Genomic DNA, 20,421 nt, shown 5'->3' on the forward strand with positions numbered 1-20,421 from the left:
AGATGTTCAGTTACATATCAAAGAAACAAAATCCCAAGCATGAACAAGTGAATAGATAAGCAGACACACCCACACCCACCCACCCACCCACCCACCCACACACACACACACACATCTGCCAACACAGGAATCCTGTTTTAGAAGAAACAAAGTTTGAAGTTTCCAGAGTAATGTAACCCTATGGCAATTCTATTTTCTATATATTTTTGGAGATTTCCACTTGCAGAATATAAACGATGATGGTTCATTTTGTACCAAATGTACATAGTGGGAATTTTCAGAAGTTTTCTTCCTTTCTTTGCCTTTCTTCCTTTCTTTGCCTTTCTTCCTCTTTCTTTTTCTTTCTTTCTTTCTTTCTTTCTTTCTTTCTTTCTTTCTTTCTTTCTTTCTTTCTTTCTTTCAATTAACTCTTACCTCAGGAGAAGTAAAAATATAAAAATAGAGATCTTTGTTTCTGTGGAATAGGACTATGCTGGGGAGAATTGAAGCAGGAAACTGTTGTTTCTCATTATATGCTTTTCTTTTTCAATTTTTACCATATGTAAGTATTACTTGGATATGAACATTTAAAAGGAATATAAAGTAAATCAAGTGCTATCAAGTCAGCCTGGGAGAGCCACAAGATGTACTGGAATCAAAGGTATAAAGAAACACTGCATGAAGGGAAGGGAAGGCTGATGGGAAGTAGTAGTGGCACCAAATAACACCCAAATATGGATTTTCTCTGTTTCCTGTTAATATGATAACCACTCCTTAAGGGTGTGTAGCTATTGGCAAGCTCAAATTGATGCCATGCAGTTACCTGGAAAGCATGGAATCATATCATCTATTGAAGTCTACTATACTGAACTGTTAAATTCTCCTGTAACCTCTCTCTCACTTTTTTGTTCTCATTAATCTATTATTTATTCTCATCAAGTTCTCAAGTCCCTATTGATCTTTTATTACTTTGTAAAATTAATTCTTTACTCTTTTCAGTTGCTTTTTACCAAAACTGGATATCATGGTCAGACACTGCAAATATTCTCAAGCCAGAGGCCTGAAATTCCTGGTTACTTTCATCTTATATCATACTTGTGTGTCAATCAGTATTCTTAGCTATGAAAAACAGAAATCAATTCAAGATGACTTACACAAGCAAGTCATGCATTTGTAGCATATTGAGTAGCTCTTCAAACTAGAAGGCTAGAAAACCAGACTCAAAAAATGGAAAGGAACCAAGATGGGCAGCATAGCCAAGACTACATCCAAAATAATATTTCAGAAATGGCTTGAGAAATGCCATTACCACCACTGCTGTACACTGGCTGCTGGTGGCACTTGGTTCTGCTGCTTCTAGAAATAGAATGTTGCTACTGCTGCTCCTGAAAGAAATTGTCCATTCTCTACTTGTCTGTGTGGTTTACTTCAGAATCAAACTTGTGGGCAGAAGGATGTGCATGAACAATCCCCAGTCCTGTGTTTTTGCCCTAGCTGCTAAGGGTGAGCTTAAGGGAGTGACTTTGTAGCTTTTAATGTCACCCACCAAAATTTATACAGTGGGACATCCCACAAACATAGGATAGGGTTCACATGCTGGGCTGCCAAAAGTGGTTAACATATAAAATAAAATAAATAACAATATAACAAATATTTACAACAGTATAATTTGTCATTAAATAACTCTTGGTAAACCTACTCTTCACTTTTCCATAAATCTATACTCCATATCTACATTTTTTCATTGTGTTCACTTCCTAGCAACATAGTTTTTATCCCTATTGATCTTCTTAATTTTCTCTGTAAAAAGTCTCCTCATTATAAAATCAAATAACACCTCATTTCTCATCCTGTTCTATTTCATTATCTTTTTTATGAAAGTTATTCTTAGGCTTCTGTGTTATTGTTCAATGCTAACCTTTGACATTTCCTTCCTAACTACTTTTATTTTAAAATATACATATTATCTCTAAGAATCTCTTCTCAGTTTTCCTTTTCTATATTATTTTGTGTTTTTGTTTTTCTCTGCCATGTCATTTATTGCCATAATTTCGACTATCATTTGTATCCAAACAACTCCCAAATATACATCTATTCCCTCAATCTCTCCATTAAGTTCCATACTTAAATTAATAAATGTTTAATAGGTATCTTTACATAGATTTTTGTCCTATGACCTCACATTAATCATTTCTACAATCAAACTTGTCTTTAACAACAAACATTTTCCTCTATAATCCTTTGCTGGGTTAATGGCTTCATATTTTTTACAATCAACTAGACATGCCATTTTAGAATTAATTTTAATTTTTCTTTCTCTTAGAAATCAAATCTAACAAATTACCAAGAAAAGTCAGTTGTACTTCTGCAGTTCCCCATCTCCTCCTTTCTGTTAACATTGTTACTGACCTGACCTATTCCTTCATTTCCTAGTTTGTACAACTGTAATAGCTTCCTAATTGGTTTCCCACCTCTGGCATTCAGCCTCTCCAGTCAATTTTGGTCACTGCCATGAGAGAAAGTTTCTCAAATCACATATCATCATATCACTCTTTGATTCCATAATCTTCTATGACTTCCACTTGTATTCTTTCCTGGATTTCAGGGTCCCCATCATCTGATCCTAAGTGGTCATTTTATTCCTATTATCCCTTCCACTGCACCCCAAAGCCATGCTTAGCATCTGCCACTCCCAGAGCCTATATTGATCTTCCCTGCCACTTTGTCCTTGATCTTGATGTTCCTTCCATTAGTAGTGTCTGTCCTCCATTTCTGCCTGTAAATATCTATTTATTTATTAGGACCCAGTCCTGCATAATGTCTATCTTCAATTTTTTCCCTTGTGTAAATTTTAATAGCATTTCATTTTCCTTTATGTTCATAGCAGTTTGCACTGTATTGTAGTTATTCTATACATATTTGATTCTTTTTAGTAGATCTTAAATTTCATGAGAACAAGTAGCTTCTCTTCTTTCCAGTACCTAGTTCAGAGTTTTAAAGATAATAGATGCTCAGAAAAGGTTTATTGTATTGTATTCTGAACCCAGAAATGCAAATTAAAGATCCTCACCTATTCAGAGGCAAAATCAAAAGAACAGAAATGACAGATACTTTTTATTTATCCTAACCCATTGCTTCTTTGCACTATTACAATTTGAAAGTATTTGTTATGCAAATTGTCCATCATTTGAGTCATAATCGTAGAACTAATTAACAATAGGTAGTATTCTCATTTAGCACGCTAAAATTTGTATTTGACATTTAGATATATTAGACTATTTAGCCAATATTTCATTTAACCTTAAGGTGAATTCAACATTCTGAATTTCAAAATGTCTACAATTTTCATAGAGTTGCTACTATTTGGGAGCCTAGAAAAATTACACAAACGGGTGATTAGCAAATTAGCTTGGGGATTTAAAGATATATCTATTTGAGGGCTAACCATTTATGTTAACTCACATACAATACCTCATCTACTATTTTTCTCTTTTGGCTTTTCTTTACACACATGAAAAATAGAAATACAATATATTTTAAATATCATTCTACATATTGGTCAAATAAATTAGATTATGCTTTATTTGGTAATGTTAAATTACTAGGAAGGGGTTTGTAAGCAGCTGGATATGGGAGAGCAAATAATCAGAATTATATAAGAAGCTGCATAAGGAACAAGGAAGTCTGTCTTTGAACAGTTCCATCTTAGGAAATCCAGTTTGGAGGTTTGAGCATGGATTGGAGCACGATGCTAGTATTAAAATTGCAGCTCCAATCCTCAGTAACTCTATGACTTTGGGCTTAGTCAACTTCTCTTCACTTCCCTTATCTTGTAAAATGGGGATAGAAGTATCTGCTATGTAGGGGTATATAAGAATTAACTGAGCATTTAGTGTTACGAAGTGTTTGCATGTATGTTTTCTACTGCAAATATCTATTGTTAACTTAAATATTAAATGCATTTATTGTTTTTATTAGCTCTGTGACATTTATTTCAGCTTTTGATATGAGTTTGTTTTCTTGCTCTCAAGCTTTATGAGAAACACAGGAATCAATAGGAATTATTTCAACTGAATTTAGAGCTTATCTAAGAGAACTTCAAGGGTTAGGAGACCAAACAAAACAAGAAAAAAGGATTTAAAAGAAGAAATTAGATTAAAAGTTTAAGAGATTAAATGGGTAGATAAAGAAACCCAGCATGTATTTTAGATAAAAGCTGGAAAAGCAGCAGTGCTACTCTGCTTAGTCAATGGCTCCTGACCCCATTAGCAATAAATGTTTAATATTACTCTTATTGTTCTTATTAGTAATGAAAAATGGACAGTTTTTTTTCTGTCCTATGAAGAAATGTATTAAGCATGATCTGTGATTTCCTCTCAGGAGTTATAATAACTAGAGAAGTAAAGGAATGGTAATAATACAAGAAAAATACAGAAAATAATTTGTTACATAGATGTCAAATATAAATAATATTTGCCATGGAAATCAATGTTGGTATCAGATAAGAGGAGTTAAATTTCAACTCTACCTTTCAGTTGCACAATATAAGATCTAGGAACTTTTAAGGGAGAACTATAGAGAAATCTGGAGAATATCAAACAAATTAGAGATTATGGTTCAAATATGTTCATTTACTCCTATTTTAACATTGAAGTATAGTTGACATACAATATTATATTAGTTTCAGCTGTACAATATAGTGACTCAACATTTATATACTTTACAAAATGATCTCCACAATAAGTCTAAATACCTTTGTTCATTCACTTTTGATCATTATTGATTTTACAAGATTAAAGATTTCAGAAAATGTGATTTTCTATACTTAAATAATTTAAGCCTAGAGGCAAATTTGTAATACATTTATAGTAACTATAGGAATTTATGGTATCAAAATCAATATATCTATATCCATATATCTACCATTATCTATATCATCTATATCTATATATTTAGTCCTACTTCATGTTATCTTCCAATCTTTATTTTTCCTTGCCTTTATTTCCTCATCCATTTTTTAATTTTGTTACACTATAACTGTGAAAGCATCCTTAATCATTTAAAAAATGAAGTAGAATATCAAAAAGACACATAAACACAAAGGGGTAAATAAGGCCTCAGTAATCATTTACCTTATTGCTTTTTACTGCTTTGGGCATGAGCAGCCATGTTGGGTCTAATAAGTACAATTAGAATTATGGCAGAGATTTTAGTTTCTAGTATTAATGGGAAATCATTGGAAGGTAAACTGTTCTTTCCTTCTTTCCTTGTTTTTCCCTGAGAAGGGGGGTTTTCATTTTCTGGAATTCTATTTCATTCCTTAAGACCTATAAGACCTTACTTACCAATAGTAATTAAAATCTTAGTCTACTTTTGTTTATTTTAAACCACCTGATATTTTATTGTTGGTATTTATCACATGGTTCCTTGATTTATTTTTTATTCAATCCTGAGGGATGGAGAAGCCCATTAGATAGTAACTAATGATCAAGGACTTTTTCCTTTTCATGTAAATCAAAGAAAATTTTATTCTTGATTTCAGTATCTTGAGTTTTCATTAACTTCCACACATTAATGTACTCCAATTAGGTTCTCAGATTTTATTTTTAATGTCATGCCATAGAGACAGATAAAATGTGCCAAACTCATGATTATCTTGGCAGGGTTGTTAAATCAATACTTTTAATTTTCTCATGTAGGGTATACTTTCTTTTGTGACTAAAAGTCATGGTAGCTTTTGAGTTTTTTGAATCTAGATGTTCTTCTAGCACCTGCCAAGTAATTTTGTATGGTCAGAATAACCTAGAGACTGCATTCAGTCCTTTATTTCTATATAAATTCATGATTTGAACTTTTGTTTTTTTTCTAATTCTACTTTAATCACTATTTCTGTAACAACACTCTAAGATGTTAACTTAAAAAAATAGATTCAGAATTATATTCAGAAATTAAACCACTAGAGACTACGGGTATCTATTAAGATTTTTGTGAGCTCAAATGAAGGCTTTCATCTTTCTGTGTGCCACTATATCTCTGAGGACTTAATAGCAGTCATTTTAACATACCTATTGTATGTCAACATTTTCAACAAAAAAGTACTGTATACTTTTGAAAAATCTATTTTTAATGATTATAATATATAAGGTATATTAGTGTGTAAAATTTATAGATGAGAATGATGTCAGTATTTTGAATAAAAATGCCTTAGAGTTTATTCCCTCTAAAATTTAAATGTAGAATGAAATGGTGTTTCTAGTAGATTGCAAGAATGGAAGCACTGGGAAGGAAGTGGCTTAAGCTTCGATTTTTTGAAAAGCAATAGTGGAAACAAATGTTACCTTTTGAGTAGGCTCAGTCATGATAGCTATCTCTGATGTACTATGCTCATTTTAGGAGTTGTCTTCTCAGCTGCCTGCTTATCAAGAACCGTAAATAAAAGGGAAAGATAAACCTTGTATGTACCAGTGTCTCATTTTTCTCAATCAAGCTATACTTTACAGTGAATCAGAAACACTAACTACTTTCCAGTACATACTGTAGTCTTATTTTTCTGTTCATAGTCCCTTTAATCTTTACAAAATTGTTTTCAAAACATTTTCACATTCATTCTTTTATTTGATCTTCACCAAAAGCTATAAGATAGGTAAGGTGGTATTATTACCCCCATTTTACAGATAACCAAAAAACAACAACAAAAACAAACAAAACAAAACAAAACCACACACAAAAATCCCAAAACCTGAGATGTTGAACTATGTCTAAGTCTCACTGGAAGACCATAAAATAGCTTCTAGGAGAGAACCTGGGTGTCCTGAATCATGACTTAATCTCATTTCAGAAAACATGAAAACGTGAAAGTTCTTGATCTTGATCTTGGCTAGAGGAGTTTTCCTCCCTTGCCTTTCCCTTTTACTTTCTTTTAATAGGATCTCCCTTGCCTTCAAATTGTCCTCCTTTGCCCCTGGTAAACACATGTTCTGCTAAATCCCTCCTCTTCTAGGAAGCACTGTGAATCTGCTAGGAATTGCCTTCTACTAGCAACAGAGAAATGACTAACAGCTTAAACTCCTAAGGTTTCTTATGATGAATTCTGCCCATAGGAATCAGAGCAACTTCCCAGAAAGGGTTATATTTAAGTTAGGACTAGATTGATAACAAAGAAATTTTTCATGCTGACAGAGGGATCAGGGGAAGTCATCCCCATGTGTTCTGAATTGTGATGGAATCACATTAAGAAAAAAATGAACAAACTGGAAATGGTTCAGACTGTTACAGAGGCTCTGTAAAGGTAATGGAGATCCAGGTACCTTCCATCTTTCTGATCCAGAGTTGTTAGTACATAACTTCTGTTATGGTCTGAATTCTGTCCCCTCAAATTGATATGTTGAAGCCTTAACCTATAGTCCCTCAGCATATGACTGTATTTGGAGATAGGGCCCTTAAAGAGGTGATTTAATTAAAATGAGGCCATTAAGGTGGGCCTTAATACAATCTGACTGGTATATTTATAATAAGAGGAAATTTGCACACAAAAAGAGACACCAAGGATGTGCATGCACAGAGGAAAGACCATGTGAGGTCACAGCAAGAAGGCATTTATTTTCAAGACGAGAGAAGACTCCAAAGAAAGCAAATTTGCCAACCCCTTGATCTTGGACTTCCAGCCTACAGAACTGTGAAAAAAATTAACTTCTGTTGTTTAAGTTACCTAGTCTGTGGTATTTTGTCATCATGGCAATCCAAGCAGACTAATACAGCTTCTATATTTAAGGCTGCCTCTTAGTCCAATATGACTGCTGAAACTCTAGCCATCAGTTTATTGTCTGTAAAAGAAGGTTGGAGGAATGGGGAAAATTGCCAGCTGTCTCTCCCCTTTTGGAGCCTTTTCCGATAACAGCCAATCATAGCCATTTGCCTCTCATTGGCCAGAACTTAGTCACATGGGAGTCATATGTCTGCAAGGAAAGTTGGAAAATATGGTTATTAGCTGTGTACATTGCCACCTTGACTATCTTGGGGTTCTGTTTTTTGTTTTTGTTTTTTAAATTGAGGTAAAATTGGCATATAACATATATAAGTTCAGGTGTACAACATTATAATTCACCACAAAGTGATCATTAGGCTGGCATCCATCTTGTCAGTTCAGATGAAAGAATGAACACTAGAGGTTATATGGTTCCCAGGCACAGCTGGACTGGCCAAGGAACATGTAGGCATAGGCTCAAGAGATAGAAATCCTTGCTTATCATTCAAACGAACATGTAGGAGAGCAACCCTACTAGCTTACAAGTAGTTAGTCAGCACTATCCTAAAGATATAATCATTAAATATGCCTAATGAAATCTGCAGAATAAAGATATTTTTCAGATTTTAAGTGTCTTGAGATGGAACAGACTTCTGTGGAACCAGACCACGTGGCACCAAAAGTTTTTAAGTAACATCTGCTAACATGACCTCATGGGCCTCCAATCAACAGGTTCCACCTTCTCAGGAAACTCCTGCCCCACATTTTGCCTTTTAAAAATCCTCACTTGTGGAGCACCTGGGTGGCTCAGTCGGTTAAGCAGCTGCCTTCGGCTCAGGTCATGATCCTGGGGTCCTGGGATCAAGCCCTACGTCTGGCTCCCTGCTCGGCGGAGAGCCTGCTTCTCCCTCTCCCTCTGCCTACTTGTGCTCTATATCTCTCTGTCAAATAAATAAATAAAATCTTAAAAAAAAAAAATCCTCACTTGTAAGCCATTGGGGAGTTTGGGACTTTTGAGCTCCCTGTAATGCTGGGTGGCACCACACCAATCTTTCTTCTCTGCATAAGCTCTGTGTCGGTTTTTATTGGCTTACTGCACATTGGGCAGAAAAATTTTAGTTTGGTTACAATCACCTCTAAAATTTGAGTTGCCATTTATCACTATACAATTGACCCCTTTACCCATTTGAGATGATCATATGATTTTATCCTTCATTTTGTTATTTTGATGCATCATGTTGATTGATTTGTGGATGTTGAACTATCCTTGCATCCCTACAATAAATTCCACTTGATCATGGTGTATGATCCTTTTAATGTATTCTTGAATTTGTTTTGCTAATATTTTGTTGAGGTTTTGTGCATCAGTGTTCATCAATAGATACTGCCTGTAATTATTTTTTCTTTTTTTTAAAGATTTTATTTATTTGAGAGAGAGAGAGCTTGAGAGAGAGATCACAAGCAGCGGGGGTGGGTACAGGGAGAAGCAGACTGCCCGTTTATCAGGGAACTTATTCAGGACTTGATCCTAGGACCCTGGGATTATAACCTAAGCGGAAACAGAAGCTTAACCAGTAATTATCTTTTTCTGTGGTATCTTTCTCTGGTTTTGGTATCAGGTTAATACTGGACTCATAAAATGAGTTTGGAAGTGTTCCCTCCTCCAGTTTTTTGAAGATCTTGAGAAGAATATATATTAAATCTTTGAATGTTTGGTAGAATTCACCAGTGAAGCCATCTGGTTCTGGACTTTTGTTTGTTGGGACGGTTTTTTGTTTTTTGTGTTTTGTTTTTTCTTTAAGATTTAATTATTTATTTGAAAGAGAGTGTGTGCAAGTGGTGGGAGGTTCAGAGGGAGAGAAGCAGACTCCTTGATGAGTGTGGAGCCCAAAACAGGGCTTGATCTCATGACCCTGAGATCATAACCAGAGCTGAAATCAAGAGTTGGATGCTTAACTGACTAAGTCACCCAGGTGCCCGTCTTGGGAAGGTTTTTGAGTAGTGACTCATTCTCCTTAGTAATAATTGGTCTACTCAAGTTTTTTTTTCTTCTTCTTGATTCAGTCTCAGAAGATTGTACATTTCTAGGAATTTATCCATTTCTCCTAGGTTGTACATTTTGTTAATTTATAATGGTTCATAGTAGTCACTTATGATCCTTTGTATTTCATTGGCATCAATTGTAACTTCTCTTTCATATATGATTTTGTTTATTAGAGCCCTCTTTCTTTTTTTCTTGGTTACTTTACATAAAAGTTTATCAATTTTGCTTATCCTTTCAAAGAACCAGCTCTTAGTTTCATTGACCTTTCCAATTTTTTTAAGTCTCTATTTCATTTGTTTCTGGTTTTTATTACTCCTTCTTTCTACTGACTTTCAGCTTTGTTCTTCTTTTTCCAGACCCCTTAGGTGTAAGGTTAGATTTTTTATTTGAGAATTTTCTTGTTTCTTTTTTTTTTTTTTTAAGATTTTATTTATTTATTTGAGAGAGAGAATGAGATAGAGAGAGCATGAGAGGGGGGAGGGTCAGAGGGAGAAGCAGACTCCCTGCTGAGCAGGGAGTCCGATGCAGGACTCGATCCCGGGACTCCAGGATCATGACCCGAGCCGAAGGCAGTCGCCCAACCAACTGAGCCACCCAGGCGCCCGAGAATTTTCTTGTTTCTTGAGGTAGACCTGTATTGCTATGATTTTCCCTCTTAGAACCACTTTTGCAGCATCCCAAAGATTTTGGTATGCCACATTTCTGTTTTCATTTGTCTCTAGGTATTTTTTAAATTTCTTATTTGATTTTTTTGGTGACCTATTGGTTGCTTGATAGCATTTTATTTAATTTTCATATTTTTGAGTTTTTCCAGTTTTCTTCTTCTGATTGATTTCTAGTTTTATATCATGTGGTCAGAGAAAATATAATATGATCTCAATCTTTTTTAATTTGTTGAGACTCTTGTGGTCTAATGTGATCTATCCTGGAGAATATTCCATGTGCACTTGAGAAGAATGTGTATTCTGGTGTTTTTTGTTGAAATGTTCTGTATGGATCTATTAAGTCTGGTCTAATGTATCACTTAAGGTCAAGGTTTCCTTATTAATTTTCTTTTTTGATGATCTGTTGATGTAATTGGGATGTTAAAATCCCCCACTCTCATTGTATTGCTGTTAATATCTCCCTTTAGGTCCATTAATATTTGCTTTATATATCTTGGTGCTCCTATGTTGGGTGCACCCATATTTATAAATGTTATGTCTTCTTGTTGGATTTACCCTTTTACCATTATGTAATGCCCTTTTTTGTCTGTTTTTTCTGCTATGAGTATAGCCTCACCAGCTTTCTCTTTATTTCCATTTGCATGGAGTATCTTTCTGTATCCCTTTACTTTCAGTCTGTGCGTGTTCTTACTTCTGAAGTGAGTCTCTTGTAGGCAGCATATAGATGGGTCTTGTTTTTTCATCCATTCATCCACTTTGTCTTTTGATAGAGATTTTTGTCCATGTACATTTAAAGTAATTACTGATAGGTATGTACTTATTGCCATTGTGTTAACTGTTTTGTGAATGTTTTTATAGTTCCTCTTGTTCTGTTCTTTGTCTCTTTCTTTGTTCCTTTGTGGTTTGATGGCTTTCTTTAGCATTGTATTTAGATTCCTTTCTCATTTTCTTTGTGTGTGTGTGTGTGTGTGTGTGTGTGTATTTGCCTTAAGTCTTTGTTGTGTTTGCTGTGAGACTTACATATAACTTTCCACATATATAATGTCTGTTCTGACAACTTGAACTTTGAACAAATTCCAAAGTTTTACATTCCTCCTGACATTTTATATTTTTGATGTCACATTTTATGACTTTTTATTTTTAGCCAGTTATAGTAGTTTTAGTTAATTTTACTATTTTTGTTTTTTAAACTTCATACTTTATAACTGATTGATTTTCTACCTTTACTACATATTTACATTTTTTTTTTTTTTTGAGAGAAAGAGAGGGAGAGAGAGTGAGTACACGTGAGGGGGCAGAGGGAGAGGGAGAGAGAGAATCTTAAGCAGGCTCTGATGCAGGGCTTGATATCATGACCCTGAAAACTTGACCTGAGTTAAAATCAAGAGTCGGATGCTTAACCAACTGAACCACCCAGGCACCCCTATATTTACCTTTCTAGTGAGAATTTTACTTTCATATGTTCATATGCTTTCTTGCTACTAGTGCCATTTATTTTCCATTTAGAGAAGTCCCTTTAACACTTCTTGTAAGGCTGGTTTAGTGATGAACTCCTTTAGCTTTTGCTTATCTGGAAAAGTCTTAATTTCTCCTTTAATTCTGAGTTATAACCCTACCAGATAGATAGTTCTTGGTTGGATTTTTTTTTTTTTTTTTTCTTTTCAGCACTTTGAATATGTTGTGCCACTTTCTTCTGGCTTCCAAAGTTTCTGCTGAAACATCTGCTGATAGCCTTATGAGGTTTCCATTGAGTTGTTTTTCTTTTGCTGCTTTTAAGATCTTCTATCTTTAACTTTTACCATTTTAATTATAATCTGTATAAGTGTGGATTTCTTTGGGTTCATCTTTTTTTTGGAGCTCTCTGGAATTCCTGGACATGTATGTCTATTTCCTTCCCCAGATTAGTGAAGTTTTCAGTCATTTTTTCTTCAAATAAATTTTCTGATCCTCTTTGTCTCTTCTCTAGCTGGGATTCCTATAAGATGAATGTTATTTCACTTGATGTTGCCCCAAATGTCTCTTAAGTTATCTTCATTATTATTATTTTTTTCTTTCTGCTCTGCTTGGGTGAATTCCATTGCTTTCTCTTTTAGCTTGATGATTCAGTGTGGAGGGTGGAGGGCTGGTACGTGGCCCAGCTGGGACGCATCACTGCGTTATGGCATGGTGTTGGGCACATAACTCCTTAATCTTGAAGAGTGTGAAGAGAATATATGGTGGTTAAAAATAATTAGGTTTAATCCAGAAGACATATTTTATAGCAAAATGTCAGTAGAAAGTACAGGCTATGAGGAAAAGCTAAGGGTTTTTCTCTTTATGTTGGCAATTAGATTTTAAGAGATTCAGCTGCATATTTAGTAAATCAAGACTAACACCACGGAATTAGATTCTCTGAAGTACTGTTGCTTTGATTTTGATATAATTCTCCGATACTCTAAAACTTCTGTTCATTCTATCCTGGATTTCCTCTTGTAGAAGTAACCCAACAGGGAGTTATATGTATAAGACTACAGATTATTGTGCAGACACATAATCTAGGATATTACAATATTCTTAGATACATGTTTTAAAGCCCATATTATTCTGAAATTGTTTTGTTTTGGTGATGTTGGCTGAAGGGTGGTGTGAATTCCACACACAGCAAAAGGAAATTCTAACATCAGCCAATCAACAAAAAAATGAATACTGTCTTCTTTCTCTAAGTGTGGGGAAAGAGTGGGAGGTTTTTGTTTTTTGTTTTTGGTTTTTGGTTTTTGGTTTCTTTCTGGAGTTTATTTTTCAGTAAATCTGCATGATATTTTAAACCAGTGGTTTTCAAAGTGTGGTTACTGAATTAACATCACTTGGAGAATTGATAAAAATGCAAATGATCAGGCCTCACCCCAGAGTCAAAAACTTGGAAATAGGAGGTTTAGTCACCTACATTTTATCCAGCCATGCAGGTGATTTTTTATGAATGATAAAATTTGAGAGCACCGGCTTAGACCACTGATTTGGCTAGCAAATGTGGCCTTAAAGGCTTTAATCAAGTCAAACTTTGCATTTTTTTCTTGCATTTAATGATTTTATTTGCTTTTATAAATCAGTAACATTTTGAAAAGTAGTGTTGCTAGTACTGCAGCTTTTGATTTAGTACAAATTTTATTTTAATTTGTTCAAAATGCACTACCATATACAACTTTAGAAGAAAATCATATATTGTTTTCCTCTTAAAGCTTTTATTCATTTTAAGATGAGCAATGTGAATTAGACTCTGATTGAAACCTTAAGGAAATTAACAGAATTTAGATGTTATAATCATCTCAGGCCTATTATGTTTTTCTTCTAAACCTAATATAATATCTCTATTAATTATATTTTAATATATCCATTAATTATTATTTACAGAGTAGAAAGTTTTATCTATGTAGTTGTAAGGTCAACAACAAAAATTAAAGGATGCCAAAGAAATGTGATTGACCATATAAATGATTGATGCTTTGAGTAATTAATGTATCCTGCTTTGAAAAATAATACTTGCCTCTGAAATACCACATAGAATAGTCATTCATATATCAGATCTATATCATATATAATATGTATATATAAAATGTCTACTAAAGATATGTGATGGGATGGGATATAATATTTAATAGGGAAGGACTTACCAAGAAAGGATTTTTGAATAAATATCTGAAGGAGTTGATAGAAATGAGACCTGTGAATATCTGGGAGATGAATAATCTGGACAGAGAAAACAGCAAAGGGCAAAGGCACTGAGTAGGAGTGTGCTTATCCTGTTCCAAGTCATCAAGGAAGCTAGTGTGGCTAGAGCAAAGTGAACAAGGGAGATAGTAGCAGAAAACAAAGAAACCATATTGATCACTTTTGCACAAGTTTAGGCCAGAGATAATTATGCCTTGATCATGGCAGAAGTGGAGGTCATGAGAAGTATACAGATTAACGTTATGTTTTAAAGGTAGATGTAGTAGGATTAGCTAATAGATTGATTTAGGCTGTGAAAGAAAAAAATAAATCAAAAATGATTCTGGGTTTCTGTCCTGATCAAATGGATATTGGAGTTGCTACCACTGGGAAGTAGAGAATGTTAGGAGGAGCAGGTTTTGGGGAGAACACTGGGAATTTGATTTTGGACATAAAACATTTGGAATGCATAGTAGATATGCAAGTGGATATGTCAAGTAAATAAGTGGAACTACAGGTCTAGGGTTCAAGGTATCAGATGGGGCTATAATTTTGGAAATAACTTATAGGTGGAATTTTAAAACACAATGCTAGCTAAGATCACATAGGGACTGAGTATAGACACTTGAGTTCATATATACTCCAGTGTTTAGATGTTAGGGAGATGAAGAGGGACCAGCAAGGGAGACTGAAGCATGACCAGTGACATCAGTTTTATCAAATTTTGTTGCTATATCAAATTATGAGAAGACTGAGAATTGATTATTAGATTCAGCAACATGGAAGCCTTTGGTGACATTGTCAAGAGTGGTGTTGGTAGAATGGTAGGGTGAAAACCTAATTAGGGCAAGTTCAAGAGAGAATGGGAAGAGGCAGAAGATACTGATAAATATTTCAAGTTTTTCTGTAAAAGTGAGCAGAGATAAAGAGCTGGAGATAGATGGGGATGTGGAGTCAACTGTTTTTGTTTACTTGTTTTTTTTTGGTTTCTTTTTTGTTTTTTTTAGATGACAAAAGTAATGTTTGTGGCTAAGAATAAAGTACTCAAAAAATAAATAATCAAAATGGTGAGGGAAATAATGGAAAGTTACCAGAGTGATGTAATGTCATCCTTTTTGCCTCACTCTAGCACACACTAGAGTGATTGGCTGTAGATAGGACAAATGGTTCATCTAATAAGAGAGAGGTGAGTGTAAACAGAGACATACAGTTCTTGGCTTGACATAAAGTGGTTAGTGGTTAAAAGGGCTTTTCTTGTTGCTTGTGTGATTCAGTAAAATTGGAAGCAAGTCAGTGTCTGGGATGAGAATGAAAGAAGGCATGTGGGAAGTTTAAGAAGAGAAGATAGGAAGTACTGATAGATTCATTACTGCACTAGGGCCCACCTGTTTATGGTCATAAATTTAAGGGTGACCTGGCTGAATGGTACAAGCATGCATGGAGTAGACAATCAGCTATATTTAACCAGAATTGAGATTTGGTTTGGCACAGTTAAAGCTTTTAAAGTATATGCATGGGATTTTAATAAAGAAACATGGAAACTAATCTGGATAATGAGTGAAATAGGGAAATAAGAATGATGGAAGCTTGTATAATCAATTTATTGTAGGTCACAGAGGGGATTTTAAAAAGTAATTAGAATTGTAGTACTAAAGGGACCTGGAAGCAGACAGAAAGTGGGGGTGCTTGAACCTAAGATTCGGGAAGGGATACAGATATGGTTAATGGCAATATCTAGACTATAACTTGGGAGTAAGACTGACTGTGATATTTATATCTGCTTCCTTTCTTGATGTTATTTACTTATATCACAAATCATAATTTTGTGCTCCAGATTTTACCTTAAAAGTTATTATTATTTTTTATCAAGAAGAAAAATACTAATTTCAAGTAAAACAACAGATTGAAACATTTGCTTCTGTCCTAGAGCCATTTTGAGAATCAATCCAAGAACTAATTTTCAAATAATCTTGTACTTCTATTGTTTCACCAGCTGTTTATACTGAGAAAGTAAATGAAATACCAGATGTACATAATGAAACCTGAATTACTGAGTTCTACTTCCCAAGAGTTAAGTGATATTAATTCTAAATGAGACTACTGAATTTTTTTCTGGAATCATATCCAAGGCTGGGCCCTTTCTTTACTAATATGCATTATTGCTTCAAATTAAAGTAATTATTTATTTTTAGAAATTGTATCTAAATTATTGTCTTTTGATGTTTTGCCATTCAACATTCTGTCACACCAAGATTAAAGTCAGTATTAAAAAAATATTTGTTTTGGGGCACATAGGTGGCTCAGTCAGTTAAGCCTGGGACTCTTGATTTCAGCTTCGGTCATGATCTCATGCTCATGAGATCAAGCCCCATGTCAGGCTCCATGCTCAGTGCAGAATCTGTTTCTCTCTCTCTCCCTCTCCCTCAGCACCTCTCCCTGCTCACATTCTTGCTCTTTCTCTCTAAAATAAATAAATCTTAAAAAATTGTTTTTACAAAAATGTAATTAAGTATAACTTTGAAAATATTGCAGTTTCCTTTAATAGTTACTCATATAAGGTTGTATAATTCTTATTTTCCAGATGGGCAAATTAAATTAGTTAAAATACTTAGAAGCCAGGGTTTCAAGGACATTAAGTTCTCCTGAACCTTGATTTAGTGATATGATATTAAACATAGGGTCCACCCACTGATTTCCTCAAATGTCAAAGAGACATTTTGAATGGATTTAGGCTATAAAAGCATTTGGACTAACCTGTAAATTAGATTTCATGCCTGTATTTCTTTCAAACCAGTAAAATAATAAGATGATCTTAGAACTTAATCTCAATAATAATTCAAATAAGACAATTACTCAACTAAGTATATGGTTAGCATCCTGGGTGATTTAATTTTACTAGGCCAAGGATGTCAAACATGAAAATCAAGAACTATATTCTGCCCAATTCCTTCTTTGTCCCTAGCAGAGAGAATTTATCTGTCTCATTACTCTTTGCTAAATCTAACCTTGGCGTCAGAGTCAATTACCAGACAGCATTATAGACAGCCAATGCTAGTAGATAAATATTGACACACTAGAAGAAAACTATCTTATGTTCAGGCTCTAAATTAAACATTTGAAAGAATTAATACTTCCAAATATTTCTTTTATAACCAGAGAGTAGTCTGAGTACTAAAAAAGTCTTGGCTGAATAAACATAAATCTATGTCTAAATTAGATAGGAAGTATTGCCAGGTATTAGGCATGAACTATGGGAAAAGCATAGGATATTTGGTGTTAAATACAGTTGATCATCAGAAGCATAAAACTGTGTGGATCTACTTATACGTGGATTTTTTTTTTTTATTAATACAGTGCAGTACTGTAAATGTATTTTCTCTTGCTTATGATATTCTTGATGACATTTTCTATTCTATTGCTTGATATTTTTGGGTTTTTTTAAAGATTTTATTTATTTATTTGAGAGAATAAGCAAGAGAGAGAGAGCACACATGAGTGGGGGGAGGGGCAGAGGGAATGGGAGAAGCAGACTCCCTGCTGAGCAGGGAGCCCGACATAGGGCTCAATCCTAGGACCCTGGGATCATGACCTGAACCGAAGGCAGACACTTAACTGACTGAGCCACCCAAGCACCCCTCTCTTGCTTGATTTATTATAAGAATACACTATATAATACATATAACATACAAAACATGTGTAAATTGACTATGTTATTGGTAAGGCTTCTGGTCAACAGTAGGCTATTAGTGGTTAAGTTCTTGGGGGTCACAAGTTATGTGTAGATTTTTGACTGCACGGGTGGTCAGTGCCCCTAACTCCTGCATTGTTCAGAGTTCAACTGTATGGTATCTTTTCTCAGGGGAACCACAGTTTTTAGAGGATGTTGTGTGGTTAGGGTTTTGGACAGACATGAAACAGGTTATATCATGATTACAACTTGTGGTCATTTCTATGAAGAAGTATAGCATGCCATGAGAGTAAGACAGAGAAACTCAATTTATGTGGGTGAAGTGCAAGGTCTCAATGTAGAAATGATATTAAAACAGAACTTTAGGGACGCCTGGGTGGCTCAGTCAGTTAAGCATCTGCCTTTGGCTCAGGTCATGATCCCAGGGTTCTGGGATCGAGTCCCACATCAGGCTTCTTGCTCAATGGGGAGCCTGCTTCTCCCTCTGCCTGCTGCTCCCCCTGCTTGTGCTCTCTCTTTCTCTGACAAACAAATAAATAAAATCTTTAAAAAAAATGAAACAGAGGGGTGCCTGGGTGGCTCAGTTGGTTGAGCAACTGCCTTCGGCTCAGGTCCTATTCCCAGGGTCCTGGGATTGAGCCCCACATCAGGCTCCCTGCTCAGTGGGGTCCTGCTTCTCCCTCTCCCTCTGCTGCTCCCACTGCTTGTGCTCTCCTGCTCTCTCTCTCTGTCAAATAAATAAATAAAATCTTTTAAAGAAATAAAACAGAACTTTATGGTGAATCGGTATTAATCATGGCAAGACACTAGTGCCTTTGTGTTTATGTGTATGTAGTTGTGGTTCATGGGTGAAGATGAGAATATTCTTTCTTAGAGCCTCAGGAAGGAACATGCTTGGCATGTTTTAGGAATAGAAGAAAGGCCAGTGTGTGGAGAAACTCCCAAGTAAAACAGAAGTCTGTGCAAGAATATTATGGTCCACTTATGAAACAAACTAAAATGATTCATGATTTGAATCATTGCTGGAAGATATTAAAACATGCTCCATTTAATCTTCATGTTGTTTAAGTGGTATAGGTTGAAGGTCGTTTGCAGTCCTTTGAATGGTATGAGGTGAGCAAGTCAAGATGGCGTACAGAAGCAACTCTTCTGAAAATCTTTTCTTTGCAGATGATTACCTAGAAATTCTGCATGATGAGGACAAGAAACAGTTCAACTTTTATTTTCTTAAAGTTTTTATTTAAATTCCAGTTAGTTAACATACAGTGTAATATTGGTTTCAGGTGTGCAGTATAATGATTCAATAATTCCATACATCACCTCGTGCTCATCATAACACATGCACTCCTTAATCCCCTCACCTATTTCACCCATCTCCCCACTTACATCCCCTCTGGTAACCATCAATTTGTTCTCTAGTTAAGAGTCTGTTTCTTGATTTGTACCTTTCTCTACTTTTTTTCCCTCTTTGTTCATTTGTTTTGTTTCTTAATTTCCACATATGGGTGAAATCATATGGTATTTGTCTTTCTCTGACTGATTTATTTCACTTAGCATTATCCTCTCCAGCTCCATCCATGTCATTGCAAATGGCAAGATTTCATTCTTTTTTATGGCTGAATAATATTCCATTACATATACATACCACCACTTCTCTAACCATTTATCACTCTATGGACACTTGGACTGTTTCCATAATTTGGCTAGTGTACATAATGTTACTATAAACAGCAGGGTGTATGTATCCCTTTGAATTAGTATTTTTGTATTCTTTAGGGAAAATACCTAGTAGTGCAATTGATAGATTGCAGGGTAGTTCTATTTTTAACTTTTTGAAGAAACTCCATACTATTTTCCAGAGTGGCTGCACCAGTTTGCATTCCCACCAACAGCAAAAGAGGGTTCCTCTTTCTCCACATCCTGGCCAACATTTGTTGTTTCTTGTGTTTTTTATTTTAGCCATTCTGACAGGTATAAGGTATTATCTCACTGTAGTTTTGATCTGCATTTTCCTGATGATGAGTGATGTTGAGCACCTTTTATGTGTTTGTTGGCCATCTGTATGTATTCTTTGGAGAAATGTCTGTTCATATCTTCTGTCCATTTTAAATTAGATTATTTGTTTTTGGTGTTGAGTTGTATAAGTTCTTTATATATTTTGGATACTAATCCTTTATCAGATATGTCATTTGCAAATATCTTCTCCCATTCAGTAGGTTATCTTTCAGTTTCGTCAACTGTTTCCTTTGCTATGCAGAAGCTTTTTATTTTGATGAAGTCCCAATAGTTTATTTTTGCTTTTGTTTTTGTTGCCTCAGGAGAAATATCTAGAAAGAAATTGCTATGGCAGATGTCAAAGAGGTTACTGCCTGAGTTCTTCTCTAGAATTTTTATGGTTTCAGGTCTCTCATTTAGGTCTTTCATCCATTTTGAATTTATCTGTGTGTACAGCCTAAGAAAATCGTCCAGTTTCATTCTTTTGCATGTTGCTGTTCAGTTTTCCCAACACCATTTGTTGAAGAGACTGTCTTTTTCCCACTGGATATTCTTTTCTGCTTTGTTGAAGATTTATTGATCATATAGTTGTGGTTCATTTCTGGGTTTTCTGGGGTTTTTT

Source organism: Phoca vitulina, unplaced genomic scaffold (assembly GCF_004348235.1).
Source record: "Phoca vitulina isolate PV1807 unplaced genomic scaffold, GSC_HSeal_1.0 scaffold9, whole genome shotgun sequence".
NCBI classification, from domain to species: domain Eukaryota; kingdom Metazoa; phylum Chordata; class Mammalia; order Carnivora; family Phocidae; genus Phoca; species Phoca vitulina.